This window comes from Pleurodeles waltl, chromosome 9, assembly GCF_031143425.1.
Source record: "Pleurodeles waltl isolate 20211129_DDA chromosome 9, aPleWal1.hap1.20221129, whole genome shotgun sequence".
In the NCBI taxonomy this organism is placed as follows: domain Eukaryota; kingdom Metazoa; phylum Chordata; class Amphibia; order Caudata; family Salamandridae; genus Pleurodeles; species Pleurodeles waltl.
The window spans coordinates 332,097,485-332,122,095 of NC_090448.1; positions in this window are offsets into that span (position 1 = coordinate 332,097,485).

Below are 24,611 nucleotides of genomic sequence, written 5' to 3' on the forward strand. Positions count from 1 at the left end.
ATAGCTGAGCCCATGGTCCCCACCCAGTGTATGTTGGTATATGGGTGTGGGGTTGGCCCTAAGGGTGAGTGTCTAGCTAACAGTTATCCCTCAATATTTACAGGCGACTCTCATTACCCCAACCTCTTATGGCTACTTACCCCAGTGAGGAATGCCAGGACAAGGGCAGAGGAACATTATAATGAGGCACATGGGCGAACAGGGAGGATCATTGAGTGCACCTTTCATCTCCTGAAGGCCAGGTTCAAGTGCCTCCATCTGACAGGTGGATCCCTGTGCTATTCACCCAAGAAGGTGTGCCAGATCATCGTTGCATATTGCACAACCTGGCCTTGAGACGCCAGGTGCCTTTTCTGCAGGAGGATGAGGCTGGAGATGGTCGTGTGGCAGCAGTGGAGCCTTTGGACAGTTACGAAGAGGAGGCAGAGGAAGAGGATGTGGACAACAGAACAACTATAATACAACAGTACTTCCAGTGACACACGGGTAAGACACTGTAACCTCTCCTTCCATTGCTGTTTTGTGAAGTGAATTTTCTCTGGCTGGCTGCTGTTCACATTACTAAGGCCACTTATTGTACCCTTTAACATGTCTATTTGCAGATGTTTTTGCCCTCCTGTGGCTCCTGGTGAATTGACTGCAGCACATTAAAGGTCATAACTATGTATACATCACTGTACAGTCTATTTGCAATGTCTACTGATTGTTAGACACCTACATCCTTAAATCATTTGACATACTCCATACTTGTTTTTTCCAAGGGTGTTTATTTCAGTGCTGAGAAGTAAATGGGGATGTGGAATGGGCTTGGGTGATGGTGGAGAAAAGTCCAGGATAGAGTCCAGTCTATGTGGATTACAGGTGATTTGTCCAAGGGGGCAGAGGAAGTGGAGCAATGGCAGTTCAGGATGGACAGCGTGACAGAGTGGGACACAAGGGTGACAATCAGGAGAGTCTTATTTCCTGGCGGGGGTCTTGGCAATGTTCTCTGGCTTCTGCCTGGATCACAGGGCCCATTTGCATCAACTTCTGCAGGGGGAGGGGTGCTGGTGGCCTGTTGTTCCTGTGGTGAGGCCTCCTGTCCACTAGCGTCAGCGGAGGTGGAAGGCTGTTCATCAGTGTGGCTAGTGTCAGGGGCCCGTTGGTGTGCCACTGCCTCCCTCATGGTGTTGGCCATGTCTGCCAGCACCCCTGCAATGGTGACCAGGGTGGTGTGGATGTCCTTCAGGTCCGTCCTGATCCCCAGGTACTGTCCCTCCTGCAGCCACTGGATCTCCTGCAACTTGGCCAGTAGCTGGCCCATCATCTCCTGGAAATGGTGGTATGCTCCCAGGATGTTGGTGAGTGCCTCGTGGAGAGTCGGTTCCCTGTGCCTATCCTCCCCCTGTTGCACAACAGTCCTCCCAGCTTCCCTGTTGTCCTGTGCCTCTTTACCCTAAACGATGTGCCCACTGCCACTGACCCCAGGTCCCTGATTGTCCTGTGTTTGTGGGGTGTCCTTGGGTCCCTGTAGTGGTGGACACACTGCTGATTGACGTGTCCTGGGGACAGTGGTATTAGCCCACTGGGTGGGTGCTGTGCTGGTGTTTCCTGAGAGAGGAGGCTCTGTGGTGGTATGGGACTGTGCCTAGGTAACTGACTGTCCAGAGGCCCCTGATGGGCCAGGTTGGTCATCCTGATCCAGGCGTGCAGAGGCGCTGTCATCACTGTGGGACTCTTCTGGGAGGGGGGACTGGATGTTGCTGGCACCTCCTCTCTGATGACGTTGTGTGGGGGTCCTGTGGGTATGTAAATGCAGTGTTATTGTTACTGCATGTGACATCTTGTGCATGGGCATGTTTCCCTCTATGGTTGCTATTACCAAGGCAGCTTTGGCTTGTGTGAGTTGTAATTTGGTTGGCTAAGTGATTGTCACTACTGTGCATGCTGTGGTGATGGGTGTCCATGCAGGGCTGTGGGTGGTGTCCATCCATTGGTGTTGCATGCAGTGCTGGGTACTGGAAGGGGTGGGGTGTGATGGTGGGGTGTATGTGAGGTGGTGGGGTGATGGGTGTGGGGGTAGGGGTGGGAGTATGTGATGGTATGCAGGTGGGGGGGGTGAAAGTAGTTAAGATTTGACTTACCAGAGTCCAGTCCTCCTGCTACTCCTGCCAGGCCCTCAGGATGCAGGATCGCCAAGACTTGCTCCTCCCATGTTGTTAGTTGTGGGGGAGGAGGTGGGTGTCCACTGCCAGTCCTCTGTACAGCTATTTGGTGTCTTGCAACCACGGAACGCACCTTCCCCCATAGGTCGTTCCACCTCTTCCTGATGTTGTCCTTTGTTCTGGGGTGCTGTCCCACAGCGTTGACCCTGTCCATGACTCTCCACCATAGCTCCATCTTCCTTGCAATGGATGTCTGCTGCACCTGTGATCCGAAAACTGTGGCTCTACCAGGTTGATTTCCTCCACCATGACCCTTAGCTCCTCCTCTGAGAATCTGGGCTGTCTTTGTGGTGCCATGGGTGTAGTGTGTGTGGTGTGTGTGAGGGTGTGTGGGGTGATGTGTTTGGGTGTGTGCTGCGAGGTGCATGGATGGTGTATGGGTGATGGTGTTATGTGACTCTGGTTCTGTGGGTGCTCCTGGCGTGTCTCTCTCTGTTGTAAATTGTTTGTAATGGTAAAGGGTTGTGGGTAATGTGGGTGTGTGTTTTATAGAGGTGTAGGTGTGTGGGTTTGGTGTGTGTATGGGTGGCAGTTGTGTGTTATTTAAATTGACCAATTTAATGGTGTTTTGTATGTGGGTGTGTATATTTTGAGCTCGCCGGTATGTACCGCCAATGGTTTACTGCGGTTGAATGTCCGCCACAGTGATTTGTGGGTCATGATGCTGTGGGCATATTTCTGTTGGCGTAACGGTGTGGGTTTTGGTACCACCATTTTATCACTGACCTTTGGTGTGACGGACTTGTGCGTGTGTCTGTATAGTGGTGGATTTCTATGTGTGTGTCATAATACGCATGGCGGTATACCGTCGCTATCGCAGTGTGTTGGCGGCAGTCAGCATGGCGGTAAGCAGCACTTACCGCCATTGTCATAATGAGGGCCAAAGTCTTCAATATCGACGGAAGGGCATGCAGGCTGAGAGGAAAAGATGGCCTCTAGCATTTCTATTGGGTGAGTAAGAAGATGGTCATCCTCCACCAGTTGTCTAGTATGGTAGGGGAGGTGTCCTGTTGCTGCCCTTGCAATGCCAGTAGACGGCCGGCCTTCTCACCATGTTTGTAATGTAGCTGTTAAAGGCAGAATAGTGCTGTCTTCACACAAGAGGTATAAAGAGAGTTATGTTCATGTTTGGCCTGGAGCACGACTTGTAGAGTAGCCTGAGAAGAGGAATGGGAGTACTGGGCTGTGAGAGATGCAAAAGAATCCACCAGTTGGGTCTGCTTACAGCCTAATGCGTCGGCTGGGAAGTAGCCTGCATTAAGTCCCACTGGACCGTCATCTTACCTGCCGCCCATGAGGAACTGGGCAAGTCTATAGACCCCTCCCTGATGTCAAAGAAAGAACAGAGGAAGGAGCACAGCCTCTCTTTGTTCACAGGGACTTTGTAGTATGAGGTTGAGGCACCGATTTGGAGGTGGCGGATGGGTGATCCTTAAGCATAGGCAGAGCCGGATGATATCATGGTCTGAGACCCCAGATGGGATGATTGGAGCCTCCACCAGGTGGCCAACCAGAGTTGGTCTGGCTAAGAAAAAGTCTATCTTGGTTGGGTGCCTGGCACTCCAGAAGTTTAGGTACTGTCTCGCTCCTTAGGTTGAAATAGCCACCATGCGTCTAACAGGGAGAAATTCAACATCAGATCACTGAGGAGACCACTCTCTGCAGTGTTGTGGTGGAGGAGCCAGTCAGATGTGTCCAGAAAGAGGTCAGGAACCATGTTCCAGTCCCTTCCCAGGAGAAGTTTAGTTTTGGGATTTGCCTAAGGATATTAGACAGGGGTGCAAAAGTGGTTTTCTTCAAGTGGCTTGAAACATAATTGGAGCCAATAGGAAGGACTTGGTCGTCGAGGTTGAATTGATAAAAGGATAAAATGACCATGCAGTTCTCACCATATTCATAGGGTCTTGGCTGGCATGTTTTTAGCCAGTAGGATGGGAACTCTGTGGTAGAGTTTGACAGAGGGAGTCTCTCCTACACCAGGGTGGGTTTTGCAGGCCTGGTACTCCCATCCCACTCAGTCCCGGCGCAGCCTCTGAACCTCATCAGTCTCTTGCAGTAGGGCAATGTCGGGGTGTAAAGAATGGGTATAACAAAAAAGATTCTGACAACCACAGTAAAGGGTGAGACCATTCACGTTCAGTGATATCACTGTCTGGTGATGGCGTGGGGACATGAACACCCACAAAAAGGCAAGGAGAGGAGAGGCGTTGGGGACAGCCGGCAGGGTAGATGAAGGGAAAACTCAGTGCGGGTGAAAGAGGAGAAACCCGTTGTCAGGGACATCTAACTAACTTTGTGCAGGCCGAAGGGGAAGGACCTATTGGCAAGGACAGACTTACTTATGTCACTTATGTCTTATATGGTACGCAGGGCAAGTAACCCAGAGCGTCCACTCAGGGCTGTTTGTGCCAGCCTGTGTTTGACAAGATACTAAATGACTTCCAGCCTGCTACTGTAGGCTGGAAGGACAGTGTTTACACTGTCAGTTCGACTTTGCCATTCACTCCAATGTCAAAGCCACCCTATCCCTTAACACTGTATGTAAGTCCCCCCTAGGGAAAGCCTATAGAGCTGTATGGCAGGGATCTGTACTTTGTTAAGTAAGACATATATTTTTGAAATGTCCTAACAGCAACACTTGCAAATTGTCATTTTGCTGTCGATAGTAAGTAGCCCCATTGGCTAACACAGGGTACCTGGCTGGCATCCCAAACCAGCAAACTCCTGTATGGGACTACCTAACTGGGTCATGTGAAGTATCAAGTTAATCAAGGCATAAACCCTCACCTGATGCCGGGTCGAATTTAATACCACTATTAAAGGTAAGCAACTGTTAGAAAGTTGCCACTCTGTGATCCAGCAAGCCCAGCAGCCTAACAAATCCCCCCACCCCTCCCACTCCCCCAACACAAGAACAAAAGCATTTGCCATGGAGATAGGTGTCACCTCCTTCCCCAGGATGGCCAACAGGGTGTTAGCCCAGAAGATGAGCTTCAATGGTGAGTTTGCCTTTGTGGGGAAAAGTAGCACCAACACATCAGAGTAGGATGCCATTTGTTCCTGCAGACAAAGTGGAGACATGGTCAAGGAGGGAGAACTCACCCCCAAATTACCGTGGGCGTGTAGCCCTCTGGTAGCCACACCTTTCGGTGGGCTATCGAGCTCCTAACTACAGAGAAAGGGTTATGCCATCTTGAAAGGGGCACGAATGTGGCAGTCTGGGATAGCCAGATGCTACATAATACAGGAACGTCACCACTAAGAAAGAGGGGACCCAGTAGACCATTGGCTACTGACAGCATGGTTCCCCTCTGGGCATTTTCCTGGGATAAATATGGCACCCCTGGCACTCTGACCCTCAGATCATGCTGGAATCAGAGAAAGGAACGAAGAAGGACTGCCCTGTTATCCTTAGATCCGCACAAAAAGAGGCCGCACCATTAGAAGAACTGCACCTGCTGCACTTTGGGCTAGAACACATTGGACTGTGCCTATGGCTCCTGGCTTGAGGAAAAGTTGATTCCCGAAGCTGTCGTATATGCCTTTGATTTTTCGGTGGAAGAAGTTGGCTAGCCTGTCGCAGAGATCTTGAGATGGAGGAATGGAGGAATGCTTGCTGTTTCTGATTGGGATTTGGCAAACCTTTTGACCACGACGAAGATCTCTTTGGTGTTGTGGTTGGTGGCGCTGATACGGTCCTGCAGGGAGGCTTTCCTGGTGACTCTGATGTGGTGGTGGCGGTAGTTGGTGGCAGCTATGAAGGCGTTGAAATCTTCCGGGGACTTGTTGTTCCTCCATCTTTTCTGTGCGCCTCGAGTCCTGGAGTGTAGGGAAGAAGCAGCTGTCCTTGTTGAGGTGGTCTCACCATGTTTCCAGTCCTCTGGGAAGGTGGCTGTCTCTATGGAACAGTTGAGGGTGTGTCTGAGCTTGGGTGCGTCAAATCCTCACAGCAGTGGTGTATTATGGTGGGACAGGATTTGGTTGGGCACAGGAGCGAAAGGTTTCATCCATGGAGCTGCAAACTTCAGGATGTGGATCAGGATTTGTCTTTGAAATGAGTGTCCTTGCAGGGGGTTGGGTCTTCTGTCCCCCAGACCACTGTCTGGTAACTTCCTCCAAGTAGTGATGCTCGCAGCAAGGGAACACATGTGTGTTGGAAAGTACCATCTTGCCTGGCACGTTACCCCCATTTTTACTTGTATGTATGTTTGTTTTTGCCTGTGTCACTGGGATCCTGCTAGCCTGGACCCCAGTGCTCACAAAGTGTGCCCTGTATGTGTTCCCTTTGTGGTGCCTAACTGTATCACTGAGGCTCTGCTAATCAGAACCTCAGTGTTTATGCTCTCTGTGTTTTTAAAATTGTCACTGCAGGCTAGTGACTAATTTTACCAATTCTGATTGGCACACTGGAACACCCTTATAATTCCCTAGTATATGGTACCTAGGTACCCAGGGTATTGGGGTTCCAGGAGATCCCTATGGGCTGCAGCATTTCTTTTGCCACCCATAGGGAGCCCAGACAATTCTTACACAGGACTGCCACTGCAGCCTGAGTGAAATAACGTCTATGTTATTTCACAGCCATTTTACACTGCACTTAAGTAACTTATAAGTCACCTATATGTCTAACCTTCACTTAGTGAAGGTTAGGTGCAAAGTTACTTAGTTTGAGGGCACCCTGGCACTAGCCAAGTTACCCCCACATTGTTCAGGGCAAATTCCCTGACTTTTCTGAGTGTGGGGACGCCATTACACGCGTGCACTACATATAGGTCAATACCTATATGTAGCGTCACAATGGTAACTCCGAACATGGCCATGTAACATGTCTAGGATCATGGAATTGTCACCCCAATACCAGAATGGTATTGGGGTGACAATTCCATGCATCCCTGGGGCTCCAGCATAGAGCCCAGGTACTGCCAAACTAACTCTCTGGGGTTTTCTCTGCAGCTACCGCTGCTGCCAACCCTCAGACAGGTTTCTGCCCCCCTGGGGCCTGGTCAGCCCAGTCCCAGGAAGGCATAACAAAGGATTTCCTCTGAGAGAGGGTGTTACACCCTCTCCCTTTGGAAATAGGTGTTAAGGGCCTGAGAGGAGTAGCCTCTCCTGGCCTCTGGAAATGCTTTGAAGGGCACAGATGGTGCCCTCCTTGCATAAGCCAGTCTACACCGGTTCAGGGGTCCCCCCAGCCCTGCTCTGGCGCGAAATTGGACAAAGGAAAGGGGAGTGACCACTCCCCTGACCAGCACCTCCCGAGGGGAGGTGCCCAGAGCTCCTCCTGTGTGTCCCAGACCTCTGCCATCTTGGGTGCAGAGGTGTGAGGGCACAATGGACACCTCTGAGTGGCCAGTGCCAGCAGGTGACGTCAGAGACCCCTCTTGATAGGTGCTTACCTTTCTCTGTAGCCAATCCTCCTCTGAGGGCTCTTTAGGGTCTCTCCTGTGGGTTTCTCATCAGATAACGAATGCAAGAGCTCACCAGAGTTCCTCTGCACTTCCCTCTTCGACTTCTGCCAAGGATTGACCGCTGACTACTCCAGGACGCCTGCAAAACCGCAACAAAGTAGCAAGAAGACTACCAGTAACATTGTAGCACCTCATCCTGCCAGCTTTCTCGACTGTTTCCTGGTGGTGCATGCTCTGAGGGCTGTCTGCCTTCACCCTGCACTGGAAGCCAAGAAGAAATCTCCCGTGGATCGACGGAATCTTCCCCCTGCCAACACAGGCACCAAACTTCTGCATCACCAGTCCTCTGGGTCCCCTCTCATCTTGACGAGCGTGGTCCCTGGAAAACAGGAGCTGGATCCAAGTGTCCCCGACAGTCCAGTGGCCCTTCTGTCTAAAGTTGATGGAGGTAAGTCCTTGCCTCCCCACGCCAGACAGTAATCCTGTGTACTGCGTGAACTGCAGCTTCTAGGGCTTCTGTGCACTTTTGCAAGACTTCCTTTGTGCACAGTCTAGCCCAGGTCCCCAGCACTCCGTCCTGCATTGCCCAACTCGCTGAGTTGGACTCTGACTTCGTGGGACTCCCTTTTGTTGTGCTGAGATGACCACCGTACTCAGATCTTCCTGGGAGAAGTCTTGAGATAGAAGGATCTTGTGCCCATTATGCAGGTACAAGCCATGCTTCCTCACAGCCTGGAGAACTTGGTGGGCCTGTTGGTAACGTAAGAAGCAGACAATGATTTGTCTCAGGCCATCTTCGGACAGTGGACAGTGGACAGTGTAAGCGGATCCTTGGAGCTGAAGGTCAGGCCAGTCAGGGCAGGCAGAAAGTGGGTCAGAAAGTCCATTTTGTCTGCTCCCTCCACTTCTCTTGGCACTCCAGAGTTCTAGATGGTGTCCCAACAAGAATGATCGTCCAACTCCACCAGCTTCCGCCGGAAGTGCCAATGGTCCTGTTCCAAGTCAATGTATGTTGCAATCTTCTCTTCAAGCTGGTCGCATCAGGATTCCGCAGAGGACAGTCGAATTGAAGAAGGCAATATCTTGGTGAACTCCCGGTATGTCTGCCGATGTCCTAAAGGTGGTGTTCCTTAGGATGACCTCCACTGTGGATTCCGCTAGGGGCCCCACATCCTTCCCTGACTTAGCTGCCTTCCTAGTCATCAACCTCTGTGAAAAGGAGCTATCTAGTAGAGTTCAACATATCGATCGGGCTGCCAATGTGGGGCAATGCAGACCAGGGGCAGTCCAGTCCAGAGAGCGCAACAGAGGGTGAGGATCCAGGTAGAAAGGCAAGACCTGTACTTGATGGGCAATAGCACGACAAGAGGACCAAGCTTTTGTTGTTGGCCAGCACAGTCTACTGGAGCAGCCTCAAAGAAAATAGGGGGAAGGGGCAGTTGTGGCTGTGGTGCAGGAATATCTGTGGGGGGCCTACAAGGGCGTGAAGCACGCCTGGTCTCAGGGTCCCAGGAATCCTAAACTTACAGTGCAGCCCCAGATTAGTTATATCCAGTAGGGGTCACGAGGAGGGGCAGCTTAGGATGTGTGCAGTGGGAAAGAACAGACCCCCACACAGTCCATTTCTCACGCTAGGGGTGGGGTGGGTAGTTTATGATGTCAGCCTGAAATCAAGGCGGGGTGGAGGAGAGCAGTGAAGCCCTGGTGGCGTTGTAAAGAAAAAACAGTCAAATCTCTCTCACTTCCATGTGTAGAACAGTCCGGGGGCGAGAAATGTATAGAAGTCACAATTCTTAGGCCTGTTTCCTAGAACTTCAGGTAAGTCTCATGTGGCCCCAAGACCTTCCAGGGTCCGATGTCTACAGAAAGGACAGAGTTTGTAAAGGTACCCGGCTCCTACATTGAGGGAGCACAGCAGCTAAGGCTGCCAGTCCGATTCTGGGCCTACTCATCATCCCCCTGTCTGGGAGCAAGATGCAGGAGTCATGTGGCCCAGGACAGTGCCACCCATGCAGAGCGTGCTGCGGTATGGGAGCAGCAACATCAATGTGGCAGACTCAGCAGGTGTTGCAAGCTTGCTGAGTGCTGGCATAGGGGTTTGGATCGGCAGGCAGGCAATTTCAGGATAGGGGCGTGGCGGTTCAGATACTGGGATGCCTCCACTGTCTCTTGCACCTCTGTTGGAACCACGGGTGCAGCAGCACCTCACTGGTCAAGTGGGTCTGGTTCCGTGCAGAGGGTCCCCCTGGCATCAGCAGGGAAGGCCCATTTGCTGCGCGCCAGAGAGTGCTCTACAATAGAGCCACCATATTTTTTCAGGCTCCCAGCTCCATCCCGCCATAAAGAAAATTACAAACAAAAAAAAGTATTAACTAGGACCCATTACTTTTTATGTAAGTAACAACTGGTTATTTTTATTTTGATGAGGGCATTCAAGTTTTTTTTCCATAACCAAATTGTATTTGCAATTCCAACAAAAACAGCAGTGCACATCCATCCCTCTCTGCCCTCCACCCACACTCCATCTTCCAACATTACTACAACATAGCCTGGAGGCCATTACATACAGATCTTTCAGATTCAACAGTATCTTGCAAACCATAAAATCGCATCATTTGCCCCATACCCGAGGCGGTTTCCTTGGGCAGTCCACACCCTGTAAATGGACTTCTCCATCTTAAAACTCCAGTCAATTGTCTCCCTCCAATCTGTGATTGTAGGGAAAGGGGTCTTGTGGAATTCTATTTTCGTGCAATATCCCATCAATGCAACTCACACCAGCATTGGCTTTCATCTGCTACCCCGTATATCTTCTAGGATCCCAAATAGAACTACTATGGGTGTAAGGTCTATGTGTCTGCCCAGCACCCTCGTAAATGTCTTCGCAATGCACCTCCAATATGGTACAATGTCGGTGCACTGCCATACCAAATGTAAGAAATTTGCACCTAAATGGGGGCAGTAGAAGCATTGAGGCAATGGGATTCTTCCTAACAGGAAGACGACAGGTGTGAGGTACATTGCATGCAGGTAATTGAATAAGCTAGAGTCTGGATAGTATTGCAGGCTCTTTGGGGGCAATGTGTATGTCTCTTCAGTTTCCGTCATCCAGATCCTCCACCAAAGCCTCCCATTTCTGCTTCAGGCACTCAAACATGTCTGGTGCTTTATTTATGATGTAACGAAAAATCTTGGACAATGCCATGGCCGAAGCTGTCAATCAGCAATTGCGCCTCCAGCACAAAATTACTAAGGCTTGAACAGTCAAAGTGCTCTGCCCTGGAGGTACTTATGAAACTGGGTGTGCGGAAGTTGAATGTGTGCCTGTGATTCAGCAAAAGACTTTATATGAGCCGCTCTACACATCGCCCAGAGACGCAATGCCAATCTTGTCCCACTGACCGAATCCGTCTACTTGGGCTGTGTGACGCAGCCAACAGGCACTCCAGAGCAGAGTCTGTTGCATCTATTTGTGATCCGATTTAGTAAAGCAGAGTGCGATCACCAACACAGTAGCACAACTTTTGTAGGCAGGAATGGGACATCCATGTGTCTCTTAGGACTTTGTCCAGGGCCAGTAAGGCCAATTGCGCGCCATATGCTTGATCGCTATAGTACCTGTTCATCCAGTCATTAACAACAGGGATAATGGGCTGGAGGAACTTTAGTGGCATATTTACGGAAAATGAAGTTGTACACAGTGCAGTGCCACTTTTCTTGCACCCTTTAGCACTCCCTCTACCGTCACAACATGTGCACTGTATTTAAAATACAGTGCACCATGGCGTTAGTTAGGAGGATAACGTCAGAATTTTTTATGCTAGTCCAGCGCTTTGCAGGATTCTGACGCTAATCCTGCAAAGCACCCAGTGGCCCATTGTAACCAATGGAAGCCTCCTTTAAACACCTTCTCTGACCAGGCATTCTCTTAGATTTCCTTGTGCCATTATTTTGGCTCCCCCTAACAGGGGAACGCCTTCTTTGAATAAATTATGCCTGACACAGGAATAATGTAGCGCAAAGGGTTACAAAGTGGGGCAATGCATGCATTGCAACACTGTAAATAAGGAACAGCGTTTTTGGCTTTCTAACGCCACATTAGCATAAAAAAATGATGCTAATGTGGAGTTGGAATGGTGTTAAAGGCTCTTAAGTATGCCCCTAAATTCACAGAAGAGAGGTTTATAGGTGTGAACTTAATGTGCAGCAGAAAGTTGCCTCTGTTCTGTAACTACAGTAATATCAGAACTTGTTCACTGCGACACTAACTTCAAACAAGAGCAAATAGGGACACTTCTAGATAGTATTCCCATCCCTGATCAAGGCCATTCCAAGCATCGATGTTAGCATGAAGCATAAATATCCAAGCCTGATGGCTTCGGGAATTTTCTTTTTGGCCAACATTTCATTAAAATGTAGAATTATGCTGTTAGGCACCAATTAAATGAAATTTGAAATGTCAAACTAAGTGCAGCTCCAGTACACTCCTTCAAAATTATGCAGAAATGACAACCATCACCCTCTTTCCATCACAATTGTATGAGGAAGACAGAGCTTCCTAAAATGAAATCCTAACATGTGCACAATAATGATCTCTAATCTTGTAAGCAATAAGCCTGATTTCTCAAGGAGTATTTCCTTGCAGTAGTGCACTATAATTTGACAATCCACAATATGTGCAGATAAGTAACTCTTTGTCCAAAAGCCTTAAGAACAAATTACTTGCCTTCGGTAAGACCTTTTTCAGCATATATTCCATTAAACCGCAGATTCTTCAACTTGTAAAAAAAAAAAAAAAAAAAAAACACAAGTGCAGGTGCCAGACTGGATTCGGGGATCTTTCTCAGTATTGCTCCTGCATGCTTGTAGGTGGAGTTGTGTGGCTTTGTGTCAGCTTCGACACAATGGGGGTCATTACAACATTGGCAGTAAAAGGCGCTTACCGCCGTGCAGAAGACCGCCAATACACAGCCGCGGAATTCCGCCACAGCTATTATGACACACATCCTGGAATCTGCCGAAATTCAGACACCCACACAACACCGACACACCAAAGGTCAGTGATAAACTGGCGGAAACAAATCCTCCACCTCCACACCAACAGAAACACGCCCATGCTATTACGACCCACGAATCCACGCGGCGGTCTTTCAACCGCGGTATTCTATTGGCGGTACACACCGCCGCGCTCAAAATACACACACATCTCCAAAACACCACCACATTGGACAATTCCAAATACACACACCTGACACACATACAAACACCACTCCCACACACCCAATACAATATAAAAAAACACACCCACATCACCCACAAACCCCTACTACCAAAAATTAGAGACGAAGGCGACAGAGAGAGAGCACAGAATAGACAACCCCACTACACAGAGGCACACAACACCATCACCCACACAACATCCACGCACAAAACACCACACACCACTACACTCACCACAACCATCACCACATACACCACCCCACACATCACCCACACCACCCCATGGCACGCCAAAGACACCCCCGCTTCTCCGAGGAGGAGCTCAGGGTCGTGGTGGAGGAAATCGTCCGGGTAGAGCCACAGCTATTTGGCTCACAGGTACAGCACACATCAATGGCCAGGAAGATGGAGTTATGGCGCAGAATAGTGGACAGGGTGAACGCTGTGGGACAGCACCCAAGAAATAGGGAGGACATCAGGAAGAGGTGGAACGACCTACGGGGGAAGGTGCGTTCAACGGTCTCCAGGCACAACATCGCGGTACAGCGGACTGGCGGCGGACCCCCACCTCCTCCCCCACAACTAACCACATGGGAGGAGCAAGTCTTGACCATCTTGCATCCTGAGGGCCTTGCAGGAGTCGGTGGAGGATGGGACACTGGTAAGTCAAATCTTAACTATCATATCCCCCACCCTACCTGCATGCTATCACACAACCCCTCCCTCACCCCCTCCCCTATCACTACAACTCCTCACTAATCTACCCATGACACCAACCACCCATCCCAACACCAAGCCCTGCATGACACAACTAAGCATGGACACCCATCACTAAAGCATGCCCACTGCACATACCCAGTACACCCCCCCAACCATCACCACACAAACCCACACACAGGAATGCTTGCACTGGGGTACACAAACACCCACCCATTGCACACCATTACAAACACACATGCAATAATCATGCTCTTATGCCCCTGCAGGAACCCGAAGGACCGTCACCACACCAGAGGGTCCAGACAACACCACTCCACCCCCAGAAGAGGCCCACAGTGACAATAGCAGCTCTGCCCTACTGGATCCTGATGACCAGCCCGGACCATCGTGGGCCTCGGGACAGTCGGTTCCCCTTGCACGGGCACAGCCCAACACCGACCTTCCACCCTCTGGTAACACCAGCACAGCACCCACCCAGCGGGCCCAAACCTCCCTACCCAGGACAGGTCAATCAGCGGTGTCTCCACCACTACAGGGCACCCAGAGTAACCCACCACCCCAACAACAACAGGGACCTGGGGGCAGTGGTAGTGGGCACACGGTCCAGGGGACGGAGGCACAGGAAGACAGGGGAACTGGGAGGGCTGCTGTGCGACAGGGGGCAGAGAGGCCAAGGGAACCCACTCTCCACGAGGCCCTCTCCTCCATCATGGGAGCATACCACCACTCCCAGGAGACGATGGCGACGGTCCTGGACAAGTTGCAGGAGACCCTGCGCCTGCAGGACGAACTGTATTTGGGGTTCAGGGAGGCGCTCAGGACCATCAGCTCCGCCCTGGGCACCATCGTAGGGGTGCTGAAGGACATACAGCAGACCTTGAGGGACACCGTGGCACTCCAAGGGGCCCCTGACACTAGCATGGATGATGAACTGCCCACCACCTCCGCCGGCACTAGTGGACAGGACGCCCGCCACAGGACCAACACACCAGCACCCCACCCCCTGCAGATGGACAACCACCACACAAGCGGTCCCTAAGATCCAGGAACAGGCAGAGCAAGATGGCAAGACCCCCGCCAGGAAATGAGTCCACCCTGATTGTCACCCCACTGTCCCACTTTGTTATCCTGTCCATACTTAAACTGCCCCAGCTCCACTTCCTATGCCCAGATGGGCAGTGCACCTGTGAGACTAATAGACTGGACTCTGCCATGGACATTCCTCCGCCATCACCCATCCTCATTTTACAACCCCCTCACATTTCTGAGCACTTCAATAAACACCCTTGAAACACAAAACAATCTGGAGTCAGTCTGTGATTTAGTAAAAATGTATTATCAATGACAGTGTCAAATGGGTGTACCATTGTAAAGCTAACATACCTATGTCACACATCACAAGCCCTTGAAGGATGCAAGCAGTTGACACGTAGGTAACCACACCTGTGAAACCGTAATGGGAGGGTACAACTCAGTTACCAAATAGTGATTTAAATCGAAAAACAGGATAGAGGTAGACGTGTGAAAGTTAATGTAATGCTAAAAATTAAAATGTTCTCACCTGTGTCTCACTGGAAATATTGCTGTATGACTGACTCCCTGTTGTCGTTGTTTTCTTCATCAGCTTCATCCTCATCACTGTCCACAGGCTCCACAGGCACCACAGCTGCTACAACACCGTCATCGGGATCATCCTCTTGCAGAAAAGGCACCTGGCGTCACAAATCCAAATTATGGAGCATGGAGCAGGCGATGATGATGTCGCACACCTTCTTCGGTGAGTAGGATAGGGATCCACCTGTCATATGGAGGCACCTGAACCTGGCCTTCAGGAGGCCGAAGGTGCGTTCGATCACCCTCCTAGTCCGCCCATGGGCCTCATTGTAGCGTTCCTCTGCCATGGTCCTGGGATTCCTCACTGGGGTCAATATCCAGGACAGGTTGGGGTAACCAGAGTCCCCCAATAGCCATACACGGTGCCTCTGGTGTTGACCCATCATATCAGGGATGCTGCTATTCCGCAGGATGTAGGTGTCATGCACTGAGCCAGGGAACATAGCATTTACCTGCGAGATGTACTGGTCTGCCAAACAGACCATCTGGACATTCATCGAATGATAACTCTTCCGGTTCCTGTACACCTGTTCACTCCTGTGGGGGGGGACCAGAGCTACATGGGTCCCATCAATAGCACCTATGACGTTGGGGATATGTCCAAGGGCATAGTAGTCACCTTTCACTGTAGGCAAATCCTCCACCTCAGGGAAAATGATGTATCTCCTTACGTGTTTCATCAGGGCAGACAACACTCTGGACAACACATTGGAAAACATAGGCTGGGACATCCCTGATGCCATGGCCACAGTTGTCTGAAAAGACCCACTTGCAAGGAAATGGAGCACTGACAGCACCTGCACGTCAGGGGGGATTCCAGTCGGATGGCGGATTGGTGACATCAGGTCTGGCTCCAACTGGGTACATAGTTCCTGGATTGTGGCACGGTCAAACCGATAGGTTACGATGACATGTCGCTCTTCCATTGTCAACAGGTCCTCCAGCGGTCGGGACACCGGAGGATTCCGCCATCTTCTCATATGTCCCAGCAGACGGTGCCGACGAAGGACAACAGCGAAGAACCAGTCATTATTCCTCCAGGTATGTACCCACAGTCACACACAAGACTACACCACTCACAAAACCCTTCCTGTATGTGTGTTGAGTGTAGGCCTAGCTATGTGTGACTCAGTAGGAAATGAAGCCATGTGGGCCCCTGAAATGGCGGCTGCCTGACCTGTAAAGTGGGACAATGGGATTGTGGGGTAACTGCGCTCGCGTTGCACACTGTCGCAGTAGGCGGTCGTAGACCGCGGCGCAATGCTGCATTGGTTAACATTGGACCCTATGGGTCCCAGGAGGCAATGAACAGGTGCGCTGGCGGTGATGATGCGCACCGCCGCGGACGTCACCGCCATTTTCTATCTCTTCAATCACTAGATACCTGACCTTCGACAGGAGAGGACCTACACTGCAAGTGCTGCTGTGACCTCGGTCTGGAAGCGACGATGGCTGCTGCGTATGGGGAAAGGGCTCCTGCCTTCACTGCACAGGAGTTGGAGAAACTGGTAGACGGGGTTCTCCCCCAGTACACGCTACTCTACGGTCCTCCAGACCAACAGGTTAGTACACAGGGAGCACGTTGTATGGGCTAGGCCTGGGTGGAGAGGGCTGGTTGGAAGAGGGAAGGGGGCAGAGTTCATAGAACATTAATGCATGGGAATGAATGGGCCACATGGCCAGAGTAGGGAGGGGGCCACTCACAACGACGGTGCATTTGGTAATGACTGGTCCTCTTTCCTTGTGCATGTCATGTAGGTCAGCGCCCACCAGAAGAGGGACATTTGGCGTGCCATCGCCAAGGACGTCCGGACCCTGGGGGCCCACCAGAGACGGGGCACCCACTGCCGTAAGAGATGGGAGGACATTCGCCGCTGCAGCAAGAAGACGGCGGAGGCTCAGCTGGGGATGGCCTCCCAACGTGGGAAGGGTGCCCGTCGCACCATGACCCCCCTGATGTTCCAGATCTTGGCGGTGGCCTACCCGGAGTTGGATGGGTGCTTGAGGGCATCACAGCAGACACAAGGGGGTGAGTTCAACCTCATTCTGCGAACTTTGCGTGCAGTGGAGGTGTCTGGGTGGGGGAGGTGGGCTGTGGGTGTCCCTAGGCCAGGGCGAGTTAGGTAGGCAAGGCCCCTCCGTAATGTAGGCCATGTGGCACTCTACCCCACCTCAACAGAGTGCCAAGTCGAGGTATAGTTGCCCCTGTGGCATCCATGTGCGCAGATGTCCACCATTGCCATATAGGCCATATCCCAGAAAGTGCATGTGCAGAGGGCAGGAGCACGGCATAATGCAGGGGGCAGCTGCGTTTGTTTTGTCCGCCAACGGTACCGGTATGCCATGCACTAAAACCCTCTTTCTTCTGTCTCCCCCCCCTTTTTCTGCTCTCCCTGTCCTTTTGTACATCAGCATCAACAGGCGGAGGTACAGTGGCACCGGAGCACGAGGGAGCTGCATCCCACATGGCCATGGAGGGCCACACCACGGACTCTGAATGCACCAGTGGGACGGAGGGCGAGGGGAGCTTCACGTCGGCCAAAGGATCACCAAGCAGCGACACGGACTCGTTCGACGATGTGGGCTCCCTTGTGGTGGCAGCACCATCTGTGCCCCCCACCTCTACAGGTACAGCCACCACCTCCCCTACCAGCACCGCCCTCCCAGCAGCCCCTCAGCGTTTGCCCCGTGCCCGCTCACCCAGGAGGGTGGGCATCACCTTTTCCCCAGGCACCTCAGGCCCTGCCCCAGTCACCCCTGCTGCCCTCAGTGAGGAGGCCATTGACCTCCTCAGGTCACTCACTGTTGGGCAGTCTACCATTGTGAATGCCATCCAGGGTGTAGAACGAGAGTTGCAACACGGTAATGCATTCCTGCAGGGCATTCATTCTGGTCAGGCTGTCCTTCAGCGAACCCTGCAATCTTTGGCCTCAGCACTGATGGCAGCCATTGTCCCTGTGTCTAGCCTCCCCCCTCCAACTTCCTCCACCCAGACCCAATCTCCTGTACCCCATCCCATCCCAAGCACACATACAGACCAGCATGCACACAAGTCAACACACCCAAGTAGCTCAAGCAAACATAGGCACCACACACACCACAGGCACTCAAGCAAGCCTCAGCCACATACAGACATAACAACATCCACTGCCTCCACTGTGTCCCCCTCCTCCTCTTCTCCCTCCCCCTCCCAGTCTCGTCTACACACACACCTGCATGCGCCACATCTACAGGCACCATGAATCGCACCAGGACACCCAGCACCACAAGCCGCTCACCTGCACTCACCACCTCCACTGCCATGTACACGTCCCCTGTGTCCTCTCCCAGTGTGTCTGTGACGCCCCCGCCCAAAGTACACAAACGCCGGCAATCACTCACCCAACATCCATCCACCTCACAACAGCCTCCAGTACCTGCACCTGCACCCAAAACACCTAAAGTGACACCTCCGACAACCACCTCCTCTTCCTCCACTCCCAGACCCCCTCCAGCTACCCATCCCAGTGTTCGTCTGAAACTGTCCCTCTGTAAAGTTGACCTTTTTTCCCCCACCCCCCCGCCCAATTCATCAGTCCCGTCGTAGCGCCTCAGCCAAAAAGCCTCCAATACCAGTGGTGCCTGTTCAAGGTTTTTGGAGTGCACCGGCCACCAGGGCAGACAGTAGAACCCAGCGCCAAGGCACTGGCAGCCCACCCCCTGTAAAGGCTCCAAAATTGGAGAGTGGACGACGGGACCGTGTTAAGACTCCTGGTGGGAAAACAACTGACATGGGTTCCCAGGGGATTGGAGAGTCAGCTGTGACTCCACCAAAGGTGGGGAAGGGCCGGAGGAAGTCTCCCCAGCCTGTTGTGAGTGTCACGGCGGAGAAGTGCGCCATCATTTCCGGCGGTCGAGACACAACCGCCAGCACCGTTGTTACTGGTCCAGAGACCACCACCAGAGTCACAGCCCAGGAGGGCCCAAATATCGTCACTGGTCAGGAGACCACCGCCAGAGTCACAGCCAAGGAGGGCCTAAGTATCGTCACTGGTCAGGATACCACCGCCGAAGTCACAGCCCAGGAGGGCCCAAGTATCGTCACTGGTCAGGAGACCACCGCCGGAGTCACAGCCCAGGAGGACCCAAGTATCGTCACTGGTCAGGAGACCACCGCCAGAGTCACAGCCCAGGAGGGCCCAAGTATCGTCACTGGTCAGGAGAACACCGCCACCGCCGGAGTCCGTGCCCTGGAGGGCCCCGGCTGCCACAGCCCCACTGGGCAATGATGAAACGTCATGTCACACACCAATGTCCAGATTAGAAGACGTCATGCCACACACCAATGTCCAGTGTAGAGAACATCATGCCACACACCAATGTCCTTATCAGAACCGCCATGGCAAGCACCGCTGAACAGTCCTGAACCGCCATGGCAAAGCACCGCTGAACAGGGCAAAGACCGCCATGGCAAAGCACCGCTGAACAGGGCAAAGACCGCCATGGCAAAGCACCGCTGAACAGTCCTGAACCGCCATGGCAAAGCACCGCTGAACAGTCCTGAACCGCCATGGCAAAGCACCGCTAAACAGGGCAAAGACCGCCATGGCAAAGCACCGCTGAACAGGGCAAAGACCGCCATGGCAAAGCACCGCTGAACAGTCCTGAACCGCCATGGCAAAGCACCGCTGAACAGTCCTGAACCGCCATGGCAAAGCACCGCTGAACAGGGCAAAGACCGCCATGGCAAAGCACCGCTGAACAGGGCAATGCACTGGGTAGGAATGAAAGGACCGCCCCATCAGACATCCTTATCCCATGTGCAGCTGGGACAGTGACAGGACACGACCTTTCACAGGGAGACTCATCCAGTCTGGGCACCAGTCCCCCCCAGTACCAGTAGAGACCTGCATCAACTTGAGAGACTGTGGCTTTGCACTCCCCAGGATTGAACAGTGGGCAAACCACCCACTGTATAGACTTGAGAGACTGTGGCTTTGCACTCCCCAGGATGGCAGAGTGGGCAAACCACCCACTGTATAGACTTGAGAGACTGTGGCTTTGCACTTCCCAGGATGGCATAAATGGGCATGGAGCCCCGTCGTGGATCTGGCTTTCCAGTCATCCGGCTGAGGTGCCCCCCCTTCCCTTCCCCCTGAGGTGCCTGTAGTATTTCTATCTGATGCCCCGGCATCGTTCTCTCCGATTGTGGTCAGGTATCGTTAGTGGGCCTCGCCCATGCATTTTTGGACTGTTGGTGCACGGACATTGTTATGTACATATCTGCACTACTTCTCGTCTTGTATATAATTATGACTGATTTTCAAATATATATCTGTATATTTTTGTATGACATGTATATTGGCACATTACATTGTTTGACCGATTTTCGCTTTGTGTATTCATTCTTCCGGGGGGATTGTGGGTTGTTACTGTGATTTTTTGAGAATGCATTGGTGTGTATGTTGTAATATGCGAGGGTGGGGGTGTTTGGTGGGTGTCCCCCTAACTTTTGCCTCCCCCCTCCCCCATGTCGTAGGTGCAGTACTCACCGTTGTCTGCGGCGCCTACGTAGCTGTTGGTCGTAGAGGAGCAGAAACACAAGGGCAGGGAGTATTTGGAGTTCCGGCTCCATGGAGTCCTCGTTCCTCATGGGATATGTTCAGGTGAGCGTTTTCCCATAGCAAAAGCTGTTTCCGCCGTGTTTTTATCCACGGTGAATCTGCCCCGGAAAAGGTGGCGGATTGGCGGGTTGTAATACTGTGGGCGGTACATTGTCTTCCGCCTGTCTGTTGGCGGTGACCGCCGGGCTGCTTGTCTGTACCGCCATGGCGGGCGAAGTGTTAAAGTGGCTGTGTTTGTTGGCGGTTTCCGCCAGGGTCATAATTCCCTTTTTTTGTCCGCCGGCCTGTTTGCGGTATTTCCGCTGCTTTAACACCGTCCGCCAGGGTTGTAATGACCCGCAATGTTCTTTTTGCGTCCAGATGATGAAGTCACTCCTCTTCTTTAAAGGGATGTTGCAGAACATAAAAGGTAGATAAGGTGATGGACTGGCCTACATCAAAGGGAGAGGACTTGAACAGGGATGGTTGATCTGGCAACAGCTGAAATGCCAAGATGGCAGAAAGATAGCCTCTTAAGGTGCCCAAAGCAGAACCCTGCTGAGCTAGAGTTAAAAATAAACAGAAAGAACTTGGGGAAGGGGTGCAGATAGGGGGTCAACTTGTTTATCTGTACACCATGCCACAAACTTGCCCCAGTGGCAGGCTTATGCCATCTTGGTGAAGGGATGCCTGCTACCAATATAACACTGGAAGGAAGGTAGAAAGCTGTCAACTGTCACCTCTCAATCTCCATGAATGAAGGTGATGCATTCTCAGATTCAGGTGCAAAACCCTGCCCTGAACTTCAGGTTCCACTGCAGATCCCTCATACACCACCAGGCATGTGCCACAAGAAATATCCATGAAGTCCCACAGCCTCAGGGTCATTCTCACCGAAAATCATGGCTAAAGGCTGGATAAAGGCTGAAACATCTGAATCATAGCCTGAATATCTTACATTTGCGGGAGGATATGTTCAAAACTGCACTATGTCCAGAAAACCTCTGATAATGGTGAATGTCTGAGAAAGAGTCAGGTGTGACTTCAGCATGTTGATAGTAAACTCCCAGCAAGAGCAGGAGGTTCGGTGTAGTCTGACGGTGGGAGGCAAATGCCTTTGGTGAGCCCACCTTCAACACCCAATGGTCAAATGCTATAGACCTCCAGTGCTGCGGGTGATGGCGTATCCTGCTCCACCACTGGATTCCCATGATGGTCGGAGGGCATGTTAAAAGGGTTTGAAGGCTGCAGCTGCCGGGTAGGTGGACTTCTCGACCTTTGGCTGCCAGGCCCATGTGGTCCCATGTGGTCTGTGAGAACCATGTCCTCAGCCAGAAAATGATTACGTGGATTGGTGACAGGGTTGTCTGGGTGTGTACAGACATGGTTGGAAAGCCCTTCCGTGGTCACAAAATGGGCAGAAAGCAGACTGGGGTTGGGGTGGAGCCATGGAAAGGCCTACAGACCTTGTTGTAGCTCTGCTTTCGTTAAAGTGCTTGAGCGCCGAGTCCACCTTCCCACCAAAAAACTGAGAGCCATCAAAGGGCATGTCCATGAGCAAGGCCTGAACAGCCCCTGAAAAGCCAGTGGTTCTCAGCCAAGAGTGGTGCCAAAGGGCCACCAACTATGAAATAACTCTGCCTAGCAAGTTGGGCATATCCAGCCCACATCGTATGGTAAGCTTCACTGCATTTCTCCCATTAGCAACTACTTGAGAGAACCATGGGCAGCACTTGCGCAACTGAGTCTGAGATAGTAGGGGAGTATCGGCTCAAAAGGCACAAGGTGTTCACTGACTGCAGTGGCAGGTTGGCGGAAGAGAACATCCTATTCCCAAAGGAATTCAGCCTTTTGGATTCCCTGTCTGGTTGAGTGGAAGGGAATGCACCAGGGTTAATTTTGGAGGTGGAGGCCTGAACCACCAAGCTCTCTGGGGTCCCCTTAGGTGAGGAAATGGCAGTAGGCAATTATCCTATGCAAAATGGCGTCATCCCTGAACGCCGGTTTCAATAAATTATGGTATTGCAACGCAGGATTTTTCCCTGATACTTTGAGCTCGATGAACTGGTAAACTAATTGAACAAGGATAATGAGATCTTATATGAACTGTTCTAAAGAATATTTGGGAAGCCTTGAGAAAGCTCCAAGTACAATTACCAGTCGGGGGCGAAACACGTGTCGGCATTTGCTCTTTTTTGGAGTCTGTTCACCTCCCTTGTACCTCACATGAATCCTCATTCTTCTTATATTCAAAATAAACCTCCACTGGATGTAACAAACTGATTGGATGTGTTACTCTAGATTTGAACTGTGAAAAGCAAGATATGATCTAACTATCTTTTATATGGGTTTACCTACATCTTTTTCACTTCACATATTGAGGTAATTTTCAAAAGGGCTCCAAACCTCATTGGTAACCCGTATTGCTTACATTAGGGCATTAAGTAAGAGTGTGCTGGGCCCTTTTCTGGATTATACATGCACATGAGCCTCTGTGCAAGGCTTGGACCAGGCCCAGAGTAGGACATCAGCAAGAGCTTTATTAAATGGGAGTGGTGGTTCTGTGGGACCACCTCTGTCAAGAAGTTCATCTTGATTGTCACTTAGCGTAAGGTCCAGGACCTCAGCTGCTCTTCGCACCACCATTGCAAAAGAGGCACCCTCCTTCATAGCTATGGTAGGGGAGAGACCAGGCCAGTGTCTGGGGAAACGTTCAGTCCACTGGAATCCATGAGATCCTCATACCAGGTCTCTTCCTTCTGATATCCATGTGGGTCTGCATACCCCTCCCATTCGTCTCCCAACCACGACCTATCATGTGAATAAGGCACTGGCTCTGGCATGGGAAGTCTGGCCCCTGTTGAAGTAGGAGCTGGCATCTGGCAACCCCAGTCTGTGTTGGAGTTGGGGATGATGGTGGGGATGGTGCAGCTGGAGGAAGTTGGTGGAACTTTAGGTGTGGGGGGTTCATCACTGCAACCAGCATTGGGGAAGGTCAAAGTGGTCTAACCAGTGCCACTGTGAATCTATCAATGGATTCCAGGGGCCCAACTGGCACCTGGGGCCAACTCGCTAGCGGAAGAGCATCAGACAACCCTCCTGAGCCCGCGGGCATGTAAGTTCTCCAGCGGGGATGGGCCTCTCACATATAAGGTACATGGTTTCATAAAATTCATGTAATTGGGCAGATTTGCTCGGGTTCCTGGAAACTCTGGGAGGTGTAAGGTGGCCCAGGCACAAGCTCCACCACAGAGTCAGGTCTGGGGTGGCAAACATTCCCAGGTCTCATTGGATTACGTTGACAGATGCAGTGAAGTCTAAGACTTCCTAAACTTCTTAATTCTCTTGTGTCAGTGGACTTACCCAATTTTCAAAGATCTTGTGTTTGGAGTGGCTCCATGACTCATCTTGGGACCTTCATATTGACCGAGATCGTGAATGGCGCAGCATCGCCACGTCAAGCAGAGAGGACTGTCGGTGACTGACACCACAGGGCTTTAAACCTGCCTTCCTAGTAGACATCCTCAACACGCCAGGAGACAGTCTTGACAAACTCTCGACAAAACGTTGAAAAAAGGTGAGTCAAAAAAGGCTGTGGGTGGGGACATGGTCAAGGTTGCAGCCACGGCAGATGTGCTTCTCTAAGCACTGGCCCAGGCCCACATACTATCCTTCCTAATCGTGTGAAGTCTGGCCTAGGGGCATCCGCAGCTGTGCAGGTGACACCCCGCAAGGTGATTTAGGTCGGCAGGGTGCCTTCTGTCCGTGTTCCCTGCCACAGCTGTCGGCCGTTGCTGAGGAGTGGCCCGGGGCTGTGGCCAGGCCTTTCGCTGTGGGACCACTGCAGAGCAGGGCAGTGCTGA